Below are 23,405 nucleotides of genomic sequence, written 5' to 3'. Positions count from 1 at the left end.
CATAACCACAATAGTATGCTGTAGTGGTTATGGTGCCAGGAGTCCTGTCAACATCCCACATACAAAAATGTGTCAAGCACTTTTTTTCCCTCCATGTGCCTGTCTCACAGCTTCTTGTATTCATGAGCTGTTGAATCTGGCTGCAGTTTTGTACAATCAAGGCATTCATTCTTTGGCTCAGAGCATCAGCTGAACCATCTCAGTGAATGAATGCTTACATATCAGAAAATTAGCAACTGACTTTTAGAGCTCAAAGACCAGAAACCAGTGTGGGCCAGGTTCCGGCAGATCAGAGGTAAGTTTCAATCTGTTTAAAATCTAACAGTGGGATGTTGCCAGAATGCCAGGGCACTCCTGGAACCATAACCACTGCTGCAGGTTGTAGTACATAGTGTCCCTTTAAAATGGTCTTAACTTCAGTTGTTGTCATTATTCACACAATCTCAAGATTGTGAGGTTAATGGAAAGCCAAATTGAATCCAGCTTGAAAATATTTAAACTGCCTGCTTGACCCCTATTATAATGCAGTGTTCATAATAGGTACAATTTTAATCTTTTGTGTTCCCAATCAGCATAGATATGTGTATTTTCTTAAGCATGTTTAAAGCGGTGTTCCGGCCACTCCCTCCAAAAATTAAGTCAGCAGCTACACATATGGTATGTAGGCCGGGCCCCTACTGCACATGCGCGAATTGTACTGCGCTCGGTTACTGGCCTGGAAGCAGAGGAGGAGGGGGGGCCGAACTTCTGACGTACCCCGTTGTGGCGAGGTCCGACAGAAGTGGGGACAGGGTACCTGTCAAAAACAGTTACCCACTCCCCCCTCCCCTCGAATGGTGCCAAATCGGGTGAGACAGATAAGCGAAAGTTCCACTTTTGATTGCATCTCTGCTTTAAATCACATGTTTTGAATATAGCGTACATATTTATGTCATGACATAGACTTGACTTGTTCATTGTACTGTAGCAATCATTTGTCATTTAATTGGTTTACTTGACTAACAAGGAGTCCTTGCTAAAGTTTTGGAGTTGGAGTTTTTTCTTGTTTGCGTCAACTCTGGGTAGATGTTTGTGGTGTTTGTGTTTTTTTTTATTCACATTTTCTGTCTATTAGTTGTTGGAAAAATATTTTCTGTGATTTATCAAAGACTTTTAATTTATTGAATTCTCTAAGTGTTTGATGTAATGAGTTGACAATTCTTCTTTGATAGGACAGTGTTTGCTTAGCCTTGGATATTTTATATCATTTTTTCCCCCTATTAATGTTAAAGTGAAAATATTTTGAGACGACAATGCCCCCAAAAAATTCAGGAAGATTTGGGATGCTTGGATTGCTGCCAGATCTTTACAGCTTTAGTAGCCCGAGGCTGGCGAATGGTATTATGAGCCCTGGTGGTAAGGTTGATGCTGTATGGTTGCTGGCTGGGGGGGCGCGGGGGGGAGGGCTGGTGTTCGGCCTTCCTCAGCTTCACCCTCTGGAGCTCCCCCACTGCTCCCCCTCCAAGGGGACCCACTGTCTCCGAGGGGTGACAACTAAGTAAGGCCCTGCCTGATGTTTCTGTGCTCCTAAAATGATGGACTGTTTTCTTGTGCTTTGTTAACCGTACTGTGATATATGTGCACTTGTTTTTCCTTTTTTACTGCTATGTTCATCTTTTTCTTTTGTATATACCTTGTTGGCAATGTTTGATTTTCTGACCGATACTTTTATCAATAAAATGTTTCTGTTAAAAAGAAAAAGTGAAAATATTTGGAATGGTGGCAGTTGGTAACATATCAAAAATGATCAAACTATAGATTGTAATGTAACTTACCATGATGTTTCTGTTTATAATGTTTGTGGTGTTATCTTTTATATTCCGTACAACATATTTGTCAATGTGACACTAAAACATTACTAATGTACTGTCGGCACTCTCTCCTGTTGAACATTGTTCTGTAGTGATGCTGTCAGGAGTGCCCTTGTGTCCTCCCACTGTAAGTAGAACAGTTTGACAACTTGCCTGGGGTCCACCCCTTATGCCCATGGAACACCTTTTACTGAGCTACATCTAAAAATACACCTATTGGAATGCTTGATGACCTTACAAGAGCTTCAAACTCCAGAGGAGGTAGCAAGGGGCACCAGGCGAACCCCAGATACATTGTATAACTGTTCTTAAACTGTTTTTCTACTTACCTCACACACCAAGGAAGGCAACAAGGCTTTCCTGACACCCTAATCACAACAGAAGGCTGACATGGTTATGGTGGCTGGAGTGTTCCTTTAATGTCCCTAAAATGTATTAGTGAAAATTACTGGTAGAAGAACAAAGTGAATAGTGTGTGTCATTTTTTTCTCATTTATATAAAATCGCACACTGAATCCACATATTGAGTGGAAAAAGACAATTTATATCTAGAGGCCTGTAAAAAAAGAAATATATACCAAATTCAGGAAAACAAATGCTTAATTATGAATATTTTCTTCATAGGATATCAGAAACATTTTCTGCAAAAAAAGGGGCATCAGGAGAAGCTGAGACTCGGCAGGAAGAAGCTGTGAGCACCAATGAAATTGCAGAATGTGAGAAGAGTAGTTTACTAGCTGAGGAAGGCACTTCTAGTACCACAGCAGATACAGAAAAGGGTGATGGATCCATTGATCTGACTGCAGTTTGTGATGTTACTGAAATAGGAGAGGTGGATAGTGGTCCCATACAGCCTAAACTACAGCATTATCCTTATGAAATGTTTGGTTCACAAAAGCGATCATTCCAATTTCACTGGTTTGAAATATATAATTGGCTAGAATATTCATACAAAAAAAATACTGCATTCTGTTTTGCTTGTAGAAATTTCGGCCCAAAAGCCAAGATGCATTATTAAGCACACATGGATTTGGAAATTGGAAACGTGCTTTAGAGTCCTTTAATGAGCATAAAAGGAGTGCTATTCACAAATCTAGCATGTTGGCCTCTTATAAAGATGCTAAGTAGCATGGAAATATTGTAGAACAAATAGAAAAAGCAAGTGAACTCCAAATTCGAGAAAGGCGAGAATATCTAAAGCAAATTGTTGCAACCACAGTGTTTCTTGGCAAGCAGGGTATAGCATTTAGAGGTCATTTAGAAGGAGAAGGAAGCTTAAATAGAGGCAATTTTAAAGAGTGCTTAAATTATTTAAGTAAATGTGATCCTTTCCTTTAAAAGTACAAGCCTCCAGGCAATGCCAAGTATACATCACCTTCATCACAAAATGGTTTCATACAGTGCTGTTCAGAAGAAGTAACAAGTAAGATTGTTAGTGAGTTAAAGAAATCTGGAATGTATGCCATAATGGCAGATGAAGCAAGGGATAAAAGAAAACAGTATCTTATGCCCCATACACACGTGCAGATTATCTGCAGACTTTTGTCTGCAGACTTACCAAAACCATATAATATGAGGTCAAACCTAAACACTTTCAATTTGTATGCAATCCGGCAGGCCCTTGCACTACATAGAAAAGGTAAGTCTGCAGACAAAAGTCTGCAGATAATCTGCACGTGTGTACGGGGCATTACTGTCTGTGTATGCTACGTTCAACCTGACAAGTGCTGTCAAAGAACATTTCCTGGGATTTTGTGAACTGAAAGATTTAAGCGCTAATTCAATAACAAAATCTTTAGAAGATTGCCTCACAGTTAATGGTTTAGACAATGTCCTCTGTGTTGCTCAAACGTACGATGGAGCTGCAGTTATGAGAGGTGAAATTGGTGGTGTACAAGCAAAGTTTAAAAACAAACACCCTAAAGCTATTTATGTTCACTGTTATGCCCATGAACTAAACCTTGTTCTCTGTTATACCTGTAAAGGGATCACAGAGGCTTCGGATTTTTTCCAAACACTAGAAAACCTTTATACATTTTTTAGTGTATCTTTTAGACAGCACCAAAACTTAATTGATGTTCAGGCCCAACTTGGACTAAAAGAAACAGAACTAGTACAGCTGTCAGGCACGTTCCATTACTGCCTTAATAGGCAACTTTCCAGCTGTTCAGTGTCTTAAAGAGGATAAATCTGCGATAGCCACTGGCTTATTAATTAAACTGCGTAAGTTATCAACACGCTATTGCCTTTCGGCGCTTGAATGTTGGCTGGGTACTACTGAAGGTTTCCAAAGGTTGCTTCAGAAGGAAAACCTAGATTTGTCCATTGCATTAGAGTATATAAAAGATGTTTGTAGTTCATTAAGATCTCTAAGAACCAATGACAAATCAAGAGCTATACTTCAAAAAGCTGTTTCTTTGGTGGACACGGACACTGAGAATCCACAAACATCCAGGCAAATTAAAAAAACAAAAATGATGGAAGACTTTGTGTATGACGCCAGTTTAAGAAGGGATGATGTGTCAAATGAAGATGATCTTAGAACAGAAAAATTTTACCCATGCTTGGATCGAATGCTCTCTGAACTAGATCATCGTTTCTCAAGCATTAAGGAAACTTTGGTCAAGGGCATTGAGGCATGCAACCTACTTTCTACATCTTTTCTGTCAGAAGATGTAACGGTACTAGCACATTAGTTGTTGCTAAAAACTTCTTCGCCCGTAAAAAACAGAAAGGTGCAGTACTAACAATACAGCACATGTGCAAACTTTTGGATCCTTTCATGTTTCCAACAGTGAAACAACTCATGCAAATTGTCCTAACTATTCCTGTGAGCAGCTGCTCTTATGAAAGATCATTTAGGCTACGTTCACATGTAGGCGTTTTGGAGCATTTTTCAGCTCTAAGGATCAGCTCAAAAAACGCCCAACAAAAACCTAAAACAGAGGATGGATTTCAATACATTTTGACGGCGACAGACTATTTTTCAAAGTAGGTAGAAGCTTTTCCACTGAAGAAAAAAATCTGCGGCAGAGGTGGGACGGCATTTATGCTCGATGATCTATCAACATGGTTGTCTGGAACACATACTCTCTGACAAGGGCAGAGAATTCGTCAATCAAGTATGTGTTATTTACATTTATCATTTTTTGGAAAAATAATTTATCTGTTGGTTTTATTATAATTTTATATTCCTGTGTTTTGTTTTTTATTAAAGCCCAACGATAACGATCAGATGTGCAGTACGCTGGGAATTGAAAGAAGCGTGACAGCAGCGTATTATTCTCAAACAAATGGATTGGACGAGAAGACTAATGACATCATCAAACGGCAAGTTTAATTAAGTCTTGTTTATAATCAGACTTTTATGAAAATCTTCTTTCACAGGTTTCACTTTACCACTTCAATACAGGGCACTTTCACCCCCTTCCAGCCCAGACCAACTTTTGCTTTCAGCGCTCTCCCACTTTCAATAACGATTTAGTCATGCAGCACTGTACCCAAATTAAATTTTGAAAACATTTTTGTGGTATTTAATCACCACTGAATTTTTGATATTTTTGCGATAAGTGAAAGAAAGAGTGATAATTAAAAAAAAGTGATAAAAAAAAGTATTACATTTTGCAAATAAGTGGTTTTGGTCATAAATTTGGGCCACAATCTATACAGCTAAATATTCTTGAAAAATAGCATACATTAGTGTACATTATTTAGTCTGTGTGAAAATTTTATAGAGTCTACAAGCTATGGCACAAATCATGAAAATTTGATCATACCTGATGTACTAACGGCATATCTCAATTCTTGAAGCCCTGAAATGTTAGGACAGAACAAGTAACCCCCAAATTACCCCTTTTTGAAAAGTAGACAGTCTAAGGTATTTAGTAAGAGGCATGTTGATTTTTTAAAGTTGTTTTTTGTTTCCCACAATGCTAAGGAAAGTGAAGACTTTTTTTTTTTTTTAAACAAATGTTAGTACTGCTAACATACCCAGTTATTTTTTTTTTTTTCACACATGGGCTGAGGTTCTCGGGTACTCTGATGGGCATATAGACAGATTCTCTTTACTTTGAGGGCTATGTGAGGACTGTGTTTTACTACTGTAATTGTTAACTCTGTTGCCCCAATCTCCTCCTCAGGAGCTGTAAGAATAGGTGGATGTCATATGATGTCCACTCGGAGGGATGAAAGTTTTCTACCAACCTCCTTTCACTATGCGCCAGTAGGGAAGTGGATAAGTAATTTTCTTCTTGCATTCCACTTTTAAACAAAATGTATGTATTAGTGTACAGTTTGAGCTATAAATTCTTCATTATTTCCGAGAGTGTGCTGTTAATCTGTGTGGTTTTAAACGTGTTTTATTTTTTATTCATTATAGAACTCTCGCTAAATTGGTGGACAACAATCAAAACAACTGGGATGTGTATTTGGAAGCGACCTTATTTTCTTTAAGGTCGAAGGTCCTAACAACAACCAAGTGTTCCCCTTTTCTTTTGATGTATGGGAAGAAGTTCCTATTGACCTGCCAGTGAGTTGTATTTTTTTTTTTGTGTCTTTTCTACAGTAAAATTATTTGCCAATAGTATAATTTAGTATATACAGATGTCACCTGATTCGAAATACTTGCTTTATCCAATCTAAGTGGCACATAAGACAATTTGACACTTATTCGTTATTTTAACTTTTAAATGTTAAACTTAGCTGCTAGAACTGTATTTAAAGAAAATTATTATTTAAAGAAATTACACAAACTCTATGACTATATTTCCAAATTGATTTATTTATTCATCTTGTCACAATTTCAATCACATTTTTTCTTTCTTTATTAAGACTTCTTTTTTTTTTTTTTTCTTTCAGCTTTCAATGATTAGTCTACTACAGGAGAGGGATTACAACGCATTCATGGAGGAAAAGACAACGTCAATAGAGAAAGAGAGAAAATCAACCATTGAAAATATCCAGAAGTCACAGGAGAAGCAGAAGGCGGCGTTCCAGAGAAGAGTGAAGAAAAAGCATAAGGCTTTAACCTATAATGTTGGCGTTGTGGTCCTTCTCCATAACATCAGGAAGCCTGGTAGGAAAGGAGGAAGAATCGAAGAAGACTTCTTTGGCCCTTACATCATCAAGGCAATCTGTGGCAAGGTGGTTCAGTTATCTAATTTGGATGGAGTTACTCTGAAGAGTAAGATTAGTATGAACCACATGAAGCCATTTAAAAGAAGAAAAGTTCAGGCCCCCTGGAGGAAGGTGATGTCCAGTCACTGAACTCACCAGAGAAGATCAACACGGCCATATCCGCAGTACCACAAAGGACCTCTGTAATCCAGTTTGCCACCCTACAAAAGGTTAATACTACAGACATACCCGCAAACCCACTACATGTATATCTTGCATAAATCACCATTGCATATAGAGTGTTGTGTTCAGTTTTCTCAGCCTAGTTTTCTTTAATGTGGAATATACATCTAAAACTTATGGCAAATGTAATTTATTAACATTACTCTTGGTTTTTAAAGCCATCAGCATCTTTAATCTCCGAGATTGCAGAAGACAGAGGTAGCAGTTACTGGGCTAATTATTACAAGTTTGACCCGATAGTCATTTGTTTGGCCGTGGCCTGTTGGTTGGTTGGCCTGGCCTTCTCACTCTGTTGGCCATTCTGCACATTTTGTTTAAAGTTGCCACTGTTTGGCATCATGTTTTATCCATTTCTTTTCTCTCTCTCCCCCCCCCCCTCTCTCTGAATTTTCAGATAAGGGAGTACTCAACTTGTATTGGCTTTGGCTCTCGAGCGTACAATGACAAAATTAAATTTATATTTATTCCTGGTTCCCCCCCCCCCCCCCCCAGTTAATATCCTGTGGGCTGGTGAAGATGATGGCTCAGTGAAAGCAGTAGTGGGACCATACAAGCTGTATGTGTCCTCGTTTCATACTCTGCGTGAGACAAAGTGGTTGGTTGATGAGGTAAAATACACTGAAATTTAAAATGTATCAAAACCAAACACTCTACATTTTTTATTTCTATATATACTATATTTTTTTTTACCATTTGACTACAAAGCATTAGGCAAGTGTGAATTATGTGTATGCATGTGTTTATATACTTGTTGCTTTGTTAATTTGCATTTTTGCATCATAAGTTTTTAATCTTTACTCTTTTATAGAAACCATGTCTGCAGTCATCTCAACGGCAGTGTTTACTGCAAAAACTCAGAGGCTTGGCATGATTGGTCACTATTACAGCTATACGTGAGATAGATAAAGATATATATATATATATATATATATATATATATATAGTGTATATGTGTGTGACGATAGATACGATTTTCAACTATGTTATTTTTTTTTTCTTCTTCTGTTTTTTATATATATGTAACCCTAACCAATCTCTTTTTGAGGATGAACTCGATTGAAGACCAAGGAGCCCAATGGAACACATGGATAATGGAGCACAGCAAACAGTAGGATTCCCATAGCTGCGGTATCTCAATCTTGATGGTAACTTTTTTTATATTTTTTTACAATTGTTGCAGCCTATCATAAAAATGCTTATACATAAAAAATCAGGTGCTCTAAATTTATATGTGTCACAAATTGGAGGTGGGAAGAACACTATAGGAAATGTCACCCTCACCCCCGAGGTGTGTGCCGGGTTACTTATACAGTAAACTGTTATTTGCACTGTCAACAGGAAGTGAAGAGGAGACATTGCTGGAACTGGGAACGAAGGAGATACATCGGGGAGACTTCGCTGTGGCCATAGAGGAATACCGCCCAAAGTGCCAGGATTGAGGAGAACCACCAGTAGAGGAGTGTACATACGAGCCCTGCTAATTTTTACATCCGGTAAGAGGCTGAACTCTCCCCACATCTGAGTGTGTCACTCTTCCCTCCTCCTGAGCATCCACCTTATATTTGAGCTGACACGAACGCTCTCACATCTTATTTCGGTAAGGGGCTAGTCTCCACTGAGGTGGTCGGATCTATCTGCACCTAATAGTCTCAAGAGGATTCCTTCTTAGGACTTTCTACATCCCTATGGGATCCAATTGGGACTAGAGACATTTCCTTTTCTATTGTACACATCACAGTGGTGTTAATCTTTGTTTCAGCGGTATAGCCCCATTGAGGGATACTGTTTATTCACGCACAGACTATTTTGTTGCCTATTGGCTTAAGTGTAATGATTAATACACTCACCATTTGTCACGACCTCTTTGAGGGCCATTGATTGGATTGGTTGCTCACGGGTCCATTTATTATTTGCATTTGTAGCTGTGTATGTTCACATTTATTTTAGCACGGTCATTTGTTTAATTGAGTGCTGATAACACTTCATCACAGGTAATTTGCACTTTGATGCACATCCATTTCACAGTGCAAATAACAGTTTACTGTATAAGTAACCCGGCACACACCTCGGGGGTGAGGGTGACATTTCTTATAGTGTTCTTCCCACCTCCAATTTGTGACACATATAAATTTAGCGCACCTGATTTTTTATGTACAAGTTTATCACCAATTGGTTCTAAGGTAGCAGCTTTATTTTTCACAGATCCTGCGCACAATTTTCTTTATACATATCATAAAAATGCTACATGTTGTTACAAAGGTTAAATTAGTTAAAAAAAAAAAAAGTTAATTTTCAGTATGCCAAGGAGTTCCTTAGGACGAGGAAAGATAGATCGATTTTATCTATCTTTGGCACTTTTTTTGGAATATTCATCAGTGAACCACTTATGAACTATTTTATATGTCACTCAGCACTTTATTGTTACTGTGAATTTTTGGACTTGATTTTGGCACAATAATTATTTTTATATCATCTATGTTTTAAGGGTACAGCCCTTTTAAAGATTTCGAGTATTTTAGATTATATTATATTGCATTTTTTACTCTCTTAGTCCCCTTCACATATCAGCAAGCGCTATATGATCTCATTTAGTTTGGGATTTCCTATACATATATATATATACATATATATATATATATATATATATATATACACACACACACACACACACACACACAAACACATATATATATATATATATATTTAGATATATAAATATATATTTATTTATTTAAGATATATATATATATAAATATATATATATATTTATTTAGAGAAGTGATGTAAAAGGTGTTTTAAAGGAGAAATCATTTTTTTAAAGAATGTGTATGTATGTATGTATGTATGTATATATATATATATATATATATGTGTGTAATTTAGCCAATTTATATAAAAAAGATGTTGTATTGCACCAAAATTGTGTATTGCACTTTATTTTTCATCTAATTAGTACCACATCTGGATGCAATTAATTGGCCTCTATAAATGTCTGTGCACTTCCTTCCAACGCTAGCTCTGAGGAAACTGGCTTGACACCAGTGAAACATGTCACCGTAGACGTCATCAGCTTGTCTCCAATTGAATTTTGACCATCGGGCACCGTACGGCTGGATCTTATCCGTTACCCCGCCCCCTACGTCCGGCTGCCATTGACGTTCCTGTTCCTGCCATAGGGAAGCGTGCAGAGGGGAGCCAGACACGGGGAACGCCTTTGCCGGAGTGCACCGTCTACAGGTCATTTGGGTCAACATTTCCCGTGAAGACTTCCATGGCTTACATTCCAAGATGGTAATTCACTATCTCTCCTATAACAGTCTCTTTATTTGATGTGGTTTGAGAGAACTCATTATCCACACAACGCTGGGTTTACCTGAGAGTTTGTGTACATCAGCAAATCGCATCTGCCTGCCATTCAGTTACCAACTACTCGGCTCTTGTTGATTCCAGGTTCTTCATATAGGACCCTATATTACTCACATCCATTCACCCGTGGTGGTATCAGGTATCAAGTGCTGGAGGCCAATGGAGAGAGGGCTTCCCTTGCAGCTAAGTTCCAAACTCCCCTTCACCCGTGGTGGTATCAGGTATCAAGTGCTGGAGGCCAATGGAGAGAGGGCTTCCCTTGCAGCTAAGTTCCAAACTCCCCTGGAGATGAGACAGGAGGAGTTAGGCCCAAAGTCGCCTGCAGAGTTGCTTGCAGAAAAGGGTTCAGGGATACCTCTGTTGTGCTGCGGGGTTCCTGCAGGCAGGTGGCACCTGTGAGATGAAGCAGGTACTTAGGATCGCTGAGACAGAGGGTGGTTGATTCAGGCCAAGGTTTGATGCCAGGTGGGTAGCGGAGGAGACAAGGTCAAGTGGTAGCCAAGGTCTGGACAGGCAGAGGAGATCCGTTAAACAAGCCGAGGTAAAAGTCAGGAAACAAGCTGGAGATGGAGGTGTAACAAGCCGAGTCAGGAACCAGGAAACACAGCATGTTGGTAGAAGCTGAAGATCAAACAGCACTTAGAGAAGGGCTGGCTCCGTTATAAAGGCCCAGGTAAGGGGCTGACGGAGATTCTGGGTCCTAGAGCCCTTCTCCTATTCTGACGGATACTGGGTCCTAGAGCCCTCCTACTATTGGTACCCTGACACTGGTGAGCTCTCACTTGAGGAATTACATTGGCTGAACTGTATATGGGCAGTACTTATGTGATTGATTCTTTGACCCTGGGATTGCTTGATCTTTTTCACCCTCCTGGTTTATGTAACCTGATATCTCTCATCATCATCATTATTATGATTATTATCATCAGTACTACCATCTAACTATCTTTGGAAGCTCATTTATTCAACCATGGTTGATGTTTTTCATTTGGATGATATTGTGTTTTTAATCTGATTTTGCTTATGTTATGTCACACCTTATTACACTGATTTTGCTACCTTGCACTGGCACATGTGCCTAATAAAGTTTATTTTTGTTTAATTTGCATAACGGTGTCCTTAGTTGACTCCATTCTTGTTCTCTCCATACCTTGTTTTTTTTTTACAGTACTGCTCTGTCAACGGCAACCTGTTGTGAATCTGGATTTCACCAATTTTTTGGTGCTCCCGTTCACTGGGACCTTTGGGTATATGCTCCACTTTTGACCAATTATGGGACACTATTTATCCCACTGATACCAATGATGGGGCACTATTCCTCCCACTGACACCAATGATGGGGCACTATTCCTCTCACTGACACCAATGATGGGGCACTATTCCTCCCACTGACACCAATGATGGGGCACTATTCCTCCCACTGACACCAATGATGGGATACTATTCCCCTCACTGACACCAATGTTGGGACACTATTCCTCCCACTGATACCAATGATGGGACATTATTCCTCCCACTGATACCAATGATGGGACACTATTCCTCCCACTGACACCAATGATGGGACACTATTCCTCCCACTGACACCAATGATGGGACACTATTCCTCCCACTGATACCAATGATGGGGCACTATTCCTCCCACTGACACCAATGATGGAGCACTATTCCTCCCACTGACACCAATGATGGGATACTATTCCCCCCACTGACACCAATGATGGGACACTATTCCTCCCACTGATACCAATGATGGGACACTATTCATCCCACTGACACCAATGATGGGACACTATTCCTCCCACTAATACCAATGATTGGACACTATTCCCACCACTTACACCAATGATGGGATACTATTCCTCCTACTTATACCAATGATGGGATACTATTCCTCCCACTGATACCAATAAAGGGACACTATTCCTAACACTTACACCAATGATTGGATACTGTTCCTCCCACTGACATCAATGCTGGTACACTATTCATCCTATTGAAACGAATGATGCAATACTATTCCTCTCCACTGATACCAATGATGGGACACTAATCCTCCCACTTACACCAATGATGGGGCACTATTCCTCCCACTGACACCAATGATGGGGCACTATTCCTCCCACTGACACCAATGATGGGGCACTATTCCTCCCACTGACGACAATGATGGGGCACTATTCCTCCCACTGACACCAATGATGGGGCACTATTCCTCCCACTGACACCAATGATGGGGCACTATTCCTCCCACTGGCACCAATGATGGGGCACTATTCCCCCCCACTGACACCAATGATGGGACACTATTCCTCCCACTGATACCAATGATGGGACACTATTCCTCCCATTGACACCAATGATGGGATACTATTCCTCCCACTGATACCAATGATGGGACACTATTCCTCCCATTGACACCAATGATGGGATACTATTCCTCCCACTGATACCAATGATGGGACACTATTCCTCCCACTAATACCAATGATGGGACATTATTCCTGCCACTGATACCAATGATTGGACACTATTCCTACCACTTACACCAATGATGGGATACAATTCCTCCCACTTACACCAATGATGGGATACTATTCCTCCCACTGATACCAATAAAGGGACTATTCCTAACACTTACACCAATGATTGGATACTGTTCCTCCCACTGACATCAATGCTGGTACACTATTCATCCCACTGAAACGAATGATGCAATACTATTCCTCCCCACTGATACCAATGATGGGACACTATTCATTTTAAAGACACCAATGATGGGACACTATTCATTCTAAAGACACAAATGATGGGACACTAATCCTCCCACTTACACCAATGATGGGACACTATTTATTCTAAAGACACAAATGATGGGACACTATTCATTTTAAAGACACAAATGATGGGATACTATTCATTCATCTGACACAAATGATGGGACACTATTACTCGCATTAATACCAATGATGTGGCATTGTTGTTTCCCAAATAAACCAGTAAATTTGATGCTTGCAATGACCTTAGTCTGGCACATCAAAAAATATTGTAAACATAAAAATGTTCTTTAAAAAAGTAACCTCACAATGTGATAATGTTGTTATATTGCTTGATAAAAAAGGATTATAAAAACGATGTTTACTTTACATATATTTAATATAGTTTGTTGTATGATTTCAGTAAAATGCCAAAGTGCGTCTTTGTTCGATGCCCTCATAGGACAGGGAAGAAAAAGTTTTTTCCGGATGTACATCGGTTTCCAAAATCGTTGACTTTGATAACAAAATTGATATCTCATGCTGTTTTGAGTGAAGAAGAGATGACTATTGCAGCCAATGATATTTTAGAAGATATTAATGGTGATCGTTATCGAATATGCTCAGTTCATTTCAGCGAGGCCAGTTATCACTTTAAAAAAACTCGTAATGTATTGAAACCTGATGCTGTCCCTTCTTTTATACCAGATGACAGTTTAATGTCATTTTCTATACTTAATAGACAATCCCGTGAAACAGAAAGTCAGAGTTGCTGCCCATGTCATAAACCTGTCATTGAAACTTTTTTCCATAAAATAGAAATGGGTACGCAAACTTCACCAGAAGATTTTATTAATTCCATATCTGAGAAATCTTATGGATTTTCAGCAAGTTTTAGAGATATTTCTAAGGATCATGAATATTCAGTCTACTGTCATATGGTTGATCCACCATTGCTGGAATCCACACCATCAAAAATTCAGGCATCAAATATAATTCCAGTATTGGAATTTACTCCAATTAAGGACGGTTTACCATCTACATCTGTCAAGAACTACAGGATTTACAATCTGAAATAGAAAAAAGCACTGCTGCCCTTGAAAATTTTAAGGAACAGGAAGAATTTGTTAGACTTAATGATAGCCTTAAAAAGGAAGTAGAGCTGATTCAAAAAAATCTTAAGTTAACTAAGCAAAATAAGTTCAAACAGAACATCCTTGATTGTGAAAAGGAGGATCTGTTTGACCCCATCCAAATTCAGAGTAGGAGCAGGTCTAGAGGTGGACACAGGAAATATAGGAACACCAGTTGTAATAAAGGACATTTGTCTGGTAGTGATTCGGAGGGAAGAAATCAGTGACTTTTTTTAGAGCCGGGGATAGACCCAGAGACCAGCTGGAGCAGTCTTCAAAATCAGGAACCTCTAAAGGGTATTCAAAAAGTAAAGGTGAATCCCAGAATAAAAAACAGGGAAAACCAGTACAAATCAGGGTCAAAGAGATCGACAAGGTCACAAAGCCAGAAGAGAAACAAATAAATATGACCAGTACAGATCTAAAGGTAGTTAATTTATCAGACTTTGATCTGCAGGATAGACACATCAAATTATTGAGTCGGGGGTTATATTTCTCCCCAGCTTCATATCAATGTCGGAGTTCGAGGTCTTTAAGGACATCAACCTCTTTCTCAGGAGGGTAATCTTCCAGATGTGGCATTATAATAAACAGGATGACCCTGGAAGGGAAGCACCACTGACTGAACAGGGCAGGGAAGCTATTGACATGCTTACCTCACTACTTTTGGAGGGTGGCCCCCCGGAGTGTGAGATTGACCCTGGGGACCCAATCAGACGCGATGCCAATCTCCATATCAAATCCATGAGAATGCCTTCTTTAACCAAACACAAGAATATTAAAGTGTTATTGGATTTGGTACAGGAAGATTTGCGTAAAATCAAACGGCAAAGGGAGGGCATCGATAATCTTTCTAGGGCTGAACGAATGGCCCTTCAAGAGTTGGAGGAGGCTCAGGGTCTGGTTATTAAGGGCAGCGACAAGGGAGGGAATGTTGTACTGCTCAGTGAACAGATGTATAAAAAATAAACTTTACGTCAGTTGAGTGATGTTAGCACCTATAAAAAATTAAGGGGCAGTCCCTTTCCCTCCCTTGTCTCTGCCCTTAACCTGAAGATCTCACTTGCTAGAGAGTCTAAATTGATCTCTAAAAAGGAAGCAGATCACCTCATTGTTAACACCTATAATATACCCACTTTCTACACCATCCCCAAACTCCATAAATCCCTTTCCAACCCACCGGGCAGACCTATTGTGTCTGCCATAGGGGGTCCATTGGAAAGAGTGGGTAAGTTTGTTGACTCCCTTATTAAAGAGATGGTTGTTGATCTACCATCTTATGTCCAGGACACGAGGGATTTACTGAGGAAACTCGCCAACATTTCCATCCCTGAACATATGTTGCTAGTGGGTATTGATGTTGAAACCCTTTATACATCAATACCCCATGAGAGGGGCCTTAGAGCGATCTCGCGTTTTCTTCAACTAAGATTTCCGTATTTAGGGGCCCATAATGAGTTCATTGTTGAACTTTTGGACTTCATGTTAAGTAAAAATTGCTTTCAATTCCTCAATACATTCTACCAGCAGATCAGGGGCACCTCGATGGGGGCACCGTGGGCACCAGCCTACGCCTGCCTCCACCTGGGACTCTGGGAGGAGCAGGTTATCTACCCATCCCCAATGTACCTCAGCCAATGTTTTTTATGGCTGAGGTACACTGACGATGTCCTGCTCCTGGGGGGGCACTTCCTTGGAATTGGACTCCTTTGTCCAGCAGCTAAATAAAAACGACCGTAATATTCGATTGACCTATACGGCCACAGGCAGCAATCTTCCCTTTTTGGATCTCCATATTTCGCAGGAAAACCAGACAATTAAAACAAAAACTTTCCGCAAGGAAACTGCGGCCAACACCCTGTTGGCTGCCGAACAGCCACCACTCCAAGTCACTGATTGAGGGTATCCCGGTGGGGCAATTTCTGCGCTTGAAGAGGAACTGTTCCGATCCTTCGGATTACCAAACAGAAGCGAGGGACCTTCATAGAAGGTTTAGGGAGAGAGGCTATACTAATAAGGTTATTAGAAAAGCAAGTAAGAAAATAGCCCCTAAAAAGAGATCTGACCTTCTGTCACGTACCTGATCCGAGGCCGAGATGCAGAGAGGGCTCCCCTTGCGGCTGAGTGCGACACACCCCTGGGGTTGAGACAGGGGGTGTAGCGCCCACAGAAGCACTGGTTGCCAGCAGGGTCCTGATGGTGAACAGGCGGTCTCTAGCAGAGTGCTGGGCAGGAATACACCGGACAGTCCAAGGAGGAACCAGGAACAACCAGGCAGTAGGTGTAAGACCGGCCGGGGGTCAAACACAGGAAGCTGCAACAGGTGCAAGCCAAAGGTATGTTAGGAAAGCCAGAAGCAGACAAGTCCGTGGGGAAGCCAAGATCAGGTACTGGAGGGCAGGTAGACAGGAAGCAAGTCCGTGAACCAAGCCGAGATCAGATAACAGGAGAGCCAAACTGGAGCAGGGATGGTCAGACGAAGCCGAGGGTCAAAGCCAGGAGAGAGAGCAGACAGGTCAGGAACAAGCCGGGTCAAACTGGAATCCAGGAAGTAGCAATGCACAGGAAACAGGAAGAGCTGAAGACAATCCAGCAATCTGATGGGCTGAGCAGAGCCCTTTTATAGGCCAGTGAATTAGTCTATGGCCTGAGTCCATTGCGGCCATGGGAAGTACTGGAAAGTTGCCAGTTTGCAGCACAGCCATTTCACTGACAATGAGTCTATGGCCTGAGTCCATTGCGGCCATTGGAAGTACTGGCAGAGTCACCAGTTGCAGCATGGCTGTTTCTCTGACACCTTCTCTCTGTTAAGGAAAATCAATCCTCTTTGTCAGCCAGTTCCCCACCCTCATACCCTCGCATAGTGACTCGCTTTGGCACACAGTGGGATCAAGTGAAGTCTGTCCTGAACAGGCATTGGCAGGTATTAACGGTTTCACCACTGGTGGGTCAAATTGTTGGCCCACGGCCGCTCATCACTGCCAAAAGAGCAAGGAACTTAAAGGACAGCCTCACCCATTCTGAGTTTATCAGAACAAATAAAGGTGGCAACTGGTTAACATCATTACCCCCCCTCAAAGGAATGTTCACCTGTGGTAGATGCTCTATGTGTAGACTGGTCATTAGATCCAACTCCTTTTCGAGCTGTGATGGTAAGGAGGAGTTCAGTATTAAAAGCTTTATCAACTGCCAAACGGCACGAGTTATCTACCAAATAATATGTCCAAGCAACAAAACGTACATCGGAAAAACTAAGAGACAATTAACGGTCAGGATTGCTGAGCACCTAGCGGATATCCGCAAAAAGGTAGACAACAAAACCAATAATATAGATAAGTTGCGCTAAAAAATGATCAACCATATAAATGAAATATGCCAAACAGTAAAAAGGATATGTGAAAAATTATGCTGAAATAATTTGTCCAAACAAGAGTCCATAAATCAATCCAGAAATTGAGAACGTGATTGGGGGTGACTGTATAGATGAAACGCTTACCAAAAACATGTAAAGTTCGTGCCAAACGAATCCAGATGTTTCCAGGGACTTGGACACGGTAAACTTCACAGTCTCAACACCGATCCCCTCAATGTGATGGTTGTATGTGAAGTAAAAAAATATATATCGCCATAGCGTAAAACCAAAACAACAAATATGTAAAAAAACTCTCTATATATATTAAAGCACCAAAACTCCAGGTGATAAAGTGCTTGTATGAGAGTGAAAATATATGTGTGATAGATGAAAATTCCACCACCAAGACAGACCTATAAGGTACTTCTTACCAAAAGTAAGAAAAATTGAGAGCTTGAATGAAAGATCCAGGCACCTCCCCCGATAGGAATGCAGCTTACCAGAGTGATATGTGAAAAACTCATATAAGATCCGCAGGGGGTCCCAACCATGCAAGCAATGTGTGATCAGAAGCAATACAAAATAACCTTACCAAATAGAGGTAAAAATCAGCAGGGATGATGTTACAGCCTCTAAGTACTCGGGGTATTGTGGGAGGATGTCAAACATAAAATAGAAAGGGGGACGCCATAGCATAAAATCCCACAAAAATGTATTAAGTAAAAAGAATAACACTTACAAACAGACAGGAGTATGAACGCCAAAGAAAATTGTAGCAGCCGCCGGCCGGACGGCTCCGCTCGCCCGTACTTCCTGGACGCTTCGTGAGGGTGACGTTGGCACGCCGTGACCCGACGCGTTTTGTCAGAGATGACATTATCAAAAGGTAAAGGTATGTGTAGACTGGTCATTAGATCCAACTCCTTTTTGAGCTGTGATGGTAAGGAGGAGTTCAGTATTAACAGCTTTATCAACTGCCAAACGGCACAAGTTATCTACCAAATAATATGTCCGTGCAAAAAAACGTACATCGGAAAAACTAAGAGACAATTAAAGGTCAGGATTGCTGAGCACCTAGCGGATATCTGCAAAAAGGTAGACAACAAAACCATACCTCTACATTTTTTACAACATCATAATTCCAATCCTTATGGTCTACGAGTGAGAGGCATTTATGCCCTCAAATTACCGGCTAGAAGGGGGGACTTTGACAATATCCTTTTACAGAAGGAGAAGTTGTGGATTTACAAGATGGGGTCGCTTGTCCCGCAGGGACTTAATGTAGAGTTCAGCCTGCAACCCTTCTTAGCACAGCAGACATTCTTGTTCCTCTTCTTTCATCCTTAGTAGGGGTTGGCTGCCCTCCTGGTGTACGGCCACATTGTCTATTTTTCTAACCAATTTCTGTTATATTCAGAGTTTGAACTTACGGTAAATCCCAAGTTTGTCTACTTTGAATTATTCGGTGCCTACAATCTGTCAACGATCTTCCACTGTAATTAGTGATTCAGTGACCCTGCTGACGGTATTTCCGTTGACTTCCCATGTTTACGTATATAATTAGCCCTCACTGAATGCCCAAACTTTGGATTCTTTTATCCTATTCATATTTTGAATAAACATCAAGGATCTTTATTTGCAGTAATTTCTGCTTAGTGTACCCTTTTTGTACTGGCACATTGTCTTCTCCTTAGACCTTTATGTATAATATTTAAGTTGAAGCATTATTTGATGCGCCATATATATCTATATAGTTAGTGAAGATCCCATGGTCTGCTAGAGAGAAAAGACAATGTGTCATACTAGTTGGGGAACTTGGATACCACCACCAATCAATTTCAGGGGTCTGCACTTGGGCCTTTTCCCTCATGCAATTCCCTGAGATAGTGGAGCTTGACGCTGGTGGGTGTATTGGACATATGGAATTTCTATTACATAAAGTGGTGACATCTTGTGGAGGAAGGAGTGTACTGCATATATCCGGCTTACATAGGCAATTACATCTGCATCTAATTAGCCAATTAGTTGACCACTACTTATAGCGAACTCTGTCCCACCCATCCCTAGCTCTGATGAAACTGGCGCCGTGCCAGTGAAATGCGTCAACAGGTGCGTCATCTGCCCACAGTTCATAGATTTGTGACCTCTTTGACGTCCGGACTACAGCACGGCTGCCTCCTCTTTGCGCCCCTGCCTCCTATTCACTTCACCGGATATGACGTCAGGCCGTACCCGTCGGCTCTGACCTCTAACCAGGAAGTACCCGGAGAGAAAACAAAAGGAAAGCGCTGCACGAGGGACACCAATGCCGGCATACCCGGTCATGTCAACATAGAGGCCTTGATTGGATGCTGCTCTTGATTTGAAGGCTGACTTTTTCGCCCCTCTACTCATGCGGGCTATCATCTGCAATTTATGGTAAGTCCATCCTTACATCAGCTCTCTCTTATTAAGACCTTTTGAGTGATTGCCCATTACATCCTTGATGCCCTTTACATTTGGGACTTCTGCTGGAGTTACCTGCCCTAATTTTTCATTTTAGTCATCGACTATTGGCACCTTGGGACTGTGCATCATTTAGCCTCACTTGCCTTCACTTAGCCACTGTGTATTCTATCTCAGCCTTTTGCAGTTCATCAGGGTGGGAGGGTATCCATGTCTTACTGTCTGTTTGTTTTTAATCGTTTTACTGTTATCGATGTGCCACATCTCTTCACATGTACAGTGGGTACGGAAAGTATTCAGACCCCCTTAAATTTTTCACTCTTTGTTATATTGCAGCCATTTGCTAAAATCATTTAAGTTCATTCTTCTTCCTCATGAATGTACACATAGCACCCCATACTGACAGAAAAACACAGAATTGTTGACATTGTTGCAGATTTATTAAAAAAGAAAAACTGAAATATCACATGGTCCTAAGTATTCAGACCCTTTGCTGTGACACTCATATATTTAACTCAGGTGCTCATCATTTCTTCTGATCATCCTTGAGATGGTTCTACACGTTCATTTGAGTCCAGCTGTGTTTGATTATACTGATTTGACTTGATTAGGAAAGCCACACACCTGTCTATATAAGACCTTCCAGATCACAATGCATGTCAGAGCAAATGAGAATCATGAGGTCAAAGGAACTGCCTGAAGAGCTCAGAGACAGAATTGTGGCAAGGCACAGAACGGCCAAGGTTACAAAAAGATTTCTGCTGCACTTAAGGTTCCTAAGAGCAAAGTGGCCTCCATAATCCTCAAATGGAAGACGTTTGGGACAACCAGAACCCTTCCTAGAGCTGGCCGTACGGCCAAACTGAGCTATCGGGGGAGAAGAGCCTTGGTGAGAGAGGTAAAGAAGAACCCAAAGATCACTGTGGCTGAGCTCCAGAGATGCAGTCAGGAGATGGGAGAAAGTTGTAGAAAGTCAACCATCACTGCAGCCCTCCACCAGTCTGGGCTTCATGGCAGAGTGGCCCGACAGAAGTCTCTCCTCAGTGTAAGACACATGAAAGCCCGCATGGAGTTTGCTAAAAAAAAAACACTTGAAGGACTCCAAGATGGTGAGAAATAAGATTCTCTGGTCTGATGAGACCAAAATAGAACTTTTTGGCCTTAATTCTAAGCGGTATGTGTGGAGAAAACCAGGCACTGCTCATCACCTGTCCAATACAGTCCCAACAGTGAAGCATGGTGGTGGCACCATCATGCTGTGGGGGTGTTTTTCAGCTGCAGGGACAGGACGACTGGTTGCAATCGAGGGAAAGATGAATGCGGCCAAGTACAGGGATATCCTGGACAAAAACCTTCTCCAGAGTGCTCTGGACCTCAGACTGGGCCGAAGGTTTACCTTCCAACAAGACAATGACCCCTAAGCACACAGCTAAAATAACGAAGGAGTGGCTTCACAACAACTCCGTGACTGTTCTTTAATGGCCCAGCCAGAGCCCTGACTTAAACCCAATTGAGCATCTCTGGAGAGACCTAAAAATGGCTGTCCACCAACGTTTACCATCCAACCTGACAGAATTGGAGAGGATCTGCAAGGAGGAATGGCAGAGGATCCCCAAATCCAGGTGTGAAAGACTTGGCGCATCTTTCCCAAAAAGACTCCTGGCTGTATTAGATCAAAAGGGGGCTTCTACTAAATACTGAGCAAAGGGTCTGAATACTTAGGACCATGTGATATTTCAGTTTTTCTTTTTTAATAAATCTGCAACAATGTCAACAATTCTGTGTTTTTCTGTCAGTATGGGGTGCTATGTGTACATTCATGAGGAAGAAGAATGAACTTAAATGATTTTAGCAAATGGCTGCAATATAACAAAGAGTGAAAAATTTAAGGGGGTCTGAATACTTTCCGTACCCACTGTATATGATGTTTCTAACTTTTTGGCACAAGTGCCTTAATAAAGTTACCACTTAGTATTTTTTGAATACTGTCTCAGTGGTGCCCTTTGTTGATCTCTTCACCGTGGAGGCTCCTTTATCTTCCATAATCCCCCCTTTTTTCTCATCCAGTTAAGCTTGATCAACGGTCACCCTGTACCAGAGACTTATCCTTTGAGTGATTTTTTACCCATACTGATTAAGGGCCGTATACGGGAATACCCCATGTATTTTTTCCATCTACATCTGTCAAATTGGAATCAGAGCATGATAAAAGTGACAATGATCAATTATTAGACACAGGCCACAATGTTATTCTGCAAACATCTTGTGCCTTCCAAGATGCACAGCACTTTGGATGTCAAGAAAGTGAAGGTTTAGTTGCACTAAGTCTAAAAGATTTGGAAGATAGTGAGTCTGTCCAAAACATGGATATAGATCAAGAATTATTTTCATCAGTGGGTCCAAATACCAGTTACGACGAAAGCTATGTCCCTGACCTTTCCTACATATCTGAAAGTGATTTGTCAGGTGCACAGCATACATTTGCAGAGGGTAATTGTGATATTCTTTTAGACGATGAATGCCCTTTTGTTGATGAATGAAAATTTATAATATTTGAATCATCTTTTAGTTGCTCTACTGAAACATCTAATTTGCGCTAAGGACAATTGCTTTGAAAAAATAAAATCGTTCAATAAAATTTTAGTAAGGAGTTTATTGAAAATTTTTGGTACATGCATGGAAAACCATCACATGCTACTTAGGGAAAGTCAAACCAAAATTAAAAATTTTGCAGCCGGGAATGTCATTTTATCGTCAGCAATACTATGTAGCGGTGCATCGTTTACAAATGTAAAGGAAATTATGGATTTATTAAGAATTCCATGTTTTACTAAGGCAACTTTCCATAAATATTTGAAAAAAATTATATACGCCGGAATAGACCATTTTTGGCTCGAAGAGAAAAAAAAAATTACAATCCACTTTACAAACTGAGGCAGTTTATTTAGTTGGTGATGGACAATGTGACAGTCCGGGTTTTTTCAGCTAAATGTTGTACATATACTATAATGGACATGGATTCTGAGTATATTATTGACTACAAAATAGTGCAGGTGACACAAACCACATCTTTGGTTGCCATGGAGAAACTGGCTTTTCAGATTTGCCTGGATCGCATTTTAAAAGACAATTATGATGTCCAAAT

Source organism: Pelophylax lessonae, assembly GCF_965119305.1.
Source record: "Pelophylax lessonae genome assembly, chromosome: 11".
NCBI classification, from domain to species: Eukaryota; Metazoa; Chordata; class Amphibia; order Anura; family Ranidae; genus Pelophylax; species Pelophylax lessonae.
This window is presented reverse-complemented; position numbering follows the sequence as displayed.